The sequence below is a fragment of the Chelonoidis abingdonii genome, chromosome 10 (assembly GCF_003597395.2).
Source record: "Chelonoidis abingdonii isolate Lonesome George chromosome 10, CheloAbing_2.0, whole genome shotgun sequence".
NCBI classification, from domain to species: domain Eukaryota; kingdom Metazoa; phylum Chordata; order Testudines; family Testudinidae; genus Chelonoidis; species Chelonoidis abingdonii.
The window spans coordinates 20264847-20269049 of NC_133778.1; the positions used below are offsets into that span (position 1 = coordinate 20264847).

The window sequence follows — 4203 nt, forward strand, 5'->3', positions numbered from 1 at the left end:
TGACACAGAGCTCTTCTTCAGGTCTGGGAAACATACTCAGAATGTCACAGCTAAATACAAAGTGGAACAGATTGTTTAGTATAAGTAGTTAACACACACTGCCAAGGACTATTTGCTGGGAAGTGGCCCATTAACACCTCTCAAAGTCATAGGGTGGAAAGGTGGGGGGTAAGTGGGTTCTAGATTGTTGTAATAAACCATAAATCCAGTGTCTCTGTTCAGTCCATGGTTTTAGTAACTATCAAAATTATGAATTTAAGCTCCTAGGCTCATCTTTTGAAGATGTTGTGCAGGTTTCCTTTGAGGATGAGGACTGAGAGGTCAGACATAGTTGATCGCTTTGGGAAAAGTGTTCGCCCACAGGTGATAGGGTGTTTTTGTCATTTAAAAATGCATGTAGCAACTCCTAAAACCACTTGTTGTTCAGCTGCAGCACAGGTGTGGTAAAGCCACAGTTTTAATAAACTCACCTGTGACTATACCGTCTCAAGCAGCTATCTCATAGAAATCTTACATGCCAGGACTTTGGGGAAAACCTGTGGTGGTGCAGGAAGTGGGACTGATAAGCCAGGAGGTGGCACTCTTCTTTCTGAACCAGTTTCCCCGCAAGTTGACAGGGAGATAGATGTATTGCTGAAGATGCTGTCTTTAGGGTAATATCTAGCTCTTATATAAGCACTTTTCCTCAGTAGATCTCAAAGCACTTTACAAAAGAGGGCAATAAAACTGAGATGTGAGATCTGAAATACACTGGTGGCCATTAAAGTTCTCATGGCACTTGTTGCAAAACTAGGGGCATTAACTCTGGTGTCGGCTAAATTCCTACTTCTTTATTTCCATAGTGGCTATTGCAAGGGCAGATGGGTGTTTTAGTGGCAAAGGTACATACATACATTACATTACGTCTGCATTCAGAAAAACAAAAATTAAGAATAAAACAAAATAAACCATTCTAAACCAAGTAAATGCCAACAATTGTCCATGAAAAACGTTTTTTTGCAAATTTTTTTTTGTCCAGTTCTACTCCCAATTTACACTGGTGTAGTTAAGAGGAGAATTGGGTCCATTGTTTAAACAAAATATAAAAGTGAAAATAAATACACCCCTTCCCTCCTCCCCTCCAGACAGAAACAAGACCAAACTACCGCTGGTCCAACTTAGGCAGCCAGGTCATATCAGAAATGCCCATTGACATCAGTGCGAGTTAGTTGCTTGCAGTGTGATAGCGGCAGCATAATCAGGCCTGTGGAGTTCATTTGGTCAGCCTCAGGGGGCTACAGTGGAGGGGGGATTCAGGAAGCACCAACAATGAATTCTTTTCATATTTTTTAACTTAAGGTCTGAGTAGAGGAAATGCCAAGTATCCCCCCTCCCCATCCCTTGACTCTCTATTCATTGTCTGTTGGGGGAGATGAAGAGGCAGTAAAGGACCCAGGTTAACTTGACACCTGTATCTGTGACAGCTCAAGCAAGGGAAACAGAAGGAAAGACTCTTCTGGCAGCCATTTAAAATGATACTCCCTTCCTGACTTTGACTGATGGTTTAGCTTTGTGCAGCCATATGGTCAAACATCTTGAAGGGGCAGCAAAGAGGTGCCAGTGCCAGAGCTGGAAATAGAAACCAAGTCATTATTGGAAACCAGATCTCTGACAGACTGAAGCCAGGGGAGGCTGCTCTCTTCTTAATTTTGTTTCATGTTTCAGTGTCTTCCCTTTCTATGTTCAGGACTCAGAGAAACACTGGGGAGAAGGTAAATTCCTCCTCGCAGTTAGGAACAGTCCTTGCTGAACAGTGGTTAAAAAGGAATAATTTACTTGGTACACTGGACTGCAAGGTGTGGTCTATGAGGAGGGCACACAAGTGGGGAATCAAGGCTCCAACACTTATGGGGCTTTCCTCCTCCTCCACCTTCATTCTCTAGAAAAGAAAATTTGGCTTTGTCGTAAATCAGGGCATTGTTCACGCCTCATAAAAGAGACAATTTAATACTTGAAATATATCTGTAATGTCGGCTTTCCCTGAAATTCAAATGCCAGTAGAGCAGACAGTCCTATTTAGGCGTCTGTTGGTTTAGCCCAACGATTAACAAATGCCACACCAGGCCCATCAAGATAAGAATTCTAATTACCACAATGGATTCCCTCTTCTCCTTTCATTACTTCGTACATTACATTTGTTTCCAGCAGGGAAGAGTTTATAAATGAGCGGCTATGCTAGTAGCCTTGAATTCAGCTCCCTGGGCGGCTATGTGGATGAGCTCCAGGGACAGAGCAACACTTCTCTTTAATAAACTCCACGCACCACATTAAAGATAAAAGGGGAATAGAAATATTTATATTCTGACAAAAGAGATCTCCTCATCAGGCTCTTGTTTTATTTATTAGCTTACTCTGTCCCTTTTTTGCAGTTTTTCTGTTTGTCTATATATCTTCCCTCTCTTTTTTTCCTTTATTCACTAATTTTGTCCCTGAGTGACAGTGAAATTGAAAGTCTAGAATTGTTGTCAGAGAGATCAGATTCAGATTGTGTGTGTGTAATTCCCAGTACATAAAAACATCTCTTCCATCCCATCTTTGTTTTAACATAAAACTTTGATTTATAGCACTTAAACAACTGAATATATTACATCTGGTTTACTCCAATAGCTTCTGATGAAGCTGTAGAAACAGAGTGAATTCTTTATTTTTTTTTTCAAGAGCACAGTGTCCCACAGATGCCTGAATATCCTCCCACATCTGTAAAGGCAGTAAGTAACTACCATCAGTCTTCTTTGTGGAAGCCCTTGCTGAGGCATGACACAGCTACTTTGAGACCTCTGTATCCTCATTCATCAAACACTTCCTTTCTTCTGAAGAACAGTCCCCAAGGATCATTCATTTCCTCCAACTAATATGCCCAGGTGAAAGGAATCTTGAGAACATTTTTGTGTTTGGGTCCAGCTCCTCATACTTTACTTCAAGATTAAATAAGATAAGTCAGATATAAAGAAATATATGGCATTTTCTATCCATTCTGTTTGTTTTACCCATTCACATTTTAATCATTTTTCTGTTGCACAGAATTGTGTGCCATTCATCTGGTTAAAAAGTACACAGTAACATGTTGATTGACATCAGTGTCATTTATCAATATTTACAGTTCTAAGATTGGCCATTTCTCCATCACCCATCCTTGTAATATTTGGGTGCTTGATGATGTTAAAAATAGCACACACAAATTAGATAGAGAGACTACCGCAAATATAGCCTCTCTAACCTTACCAGTGCATTTCTGTTCCTCGTAGAATTGCAAAATGTCTGCAAAAAACAAGCTCTTGTTCTGGCATTTTTAAGTATATTCAATACAAATTGATGAACAAATGAAATCAAACTGGAAAGTGGATTGATCTCACTTTATCATTTATTCTCTCAAACAAAAAAGCCACTGTTCTGTTTCCACACTCTGATCTGGAACCTAAACCAATATTTTAATTGATTTTTCTCCCTCCCAAAGGAATTAATGAAGCCTACCTAGGGGAATGTATGCTTTTCTCTTTTGGTTGGTTAATTCTCTTATTTTATCTTCACAAATAATGGTTATTAAACCATTTACAAATGATTTACAGAGATGTCACCCAGACACAGATGCCATTGACCTCTGTGGAACCGAGGCTGTTCAGCACTTCTGAAAATCAGGCCCTAAATAAACAGAATTGTGTCCTCCTTCCACTGCAATGTGCATTTCAAAATAATATGAAATACGAAGCTATCTTCCCCTACAGGATAATTTGTGAGTTGACAAGGGTTGTGCTGCTACTTGCCAGGATTTGATAAAGCCTAATCACTGTAGCAACTGTAGTATTCATTGGTGGCATGAGAACTTAACTGTGCCAAGTACCGGCCTCTATGCAAGCCTACTGCCCTGACTCCTGAGTGATTGTGGAGGTGGTAGCAGGAAAACTCAGAGTTAGTCTATATTGGAATTTTTTGCCTGGTGTAGCTACACAGATGCAAACCCTGTGTAGCTCATCAGCAGCTATGTCAAGTTGGACTAAGGGCTTGGCTACACATGCAGTTGTGCAGCGCTGGGAGTTACAGCTGTCTTCATACAGCTGTGTAGGGAAAGCGCTGCTGTGTGGCCACACTGACAGCTACTAGCGCTGCAGTGTGGCCACATTTGCAGCATTTGCAGCGCTGTTGGGAGTGGTGCATTGTGGGCAGCTA

General features: G+C 40.8%; 1 long non-coding RNA gene across 1 annotated transcript in view; it reads left to right on the forward strand.

Moving 5' to 3' along the window:
* The first annotated feature begins 2709 nt into the window (after window positions 1–2709).
* Window positions 2710–4203, forward strand: part of LOC142047352 (uncharacterized) — a 27103-nt gene continuing 25609 nt past the window's right edge. Inside the window, exon 1 of the long non-coding RNA XR_012656597.1 lies at window positions 2710–2747. This is a non-coding gene — a long non-coding RNA (uncharacterized LOC142047352). The remainder of the gene's footprint in view (window positions 2748–4203) is intronic.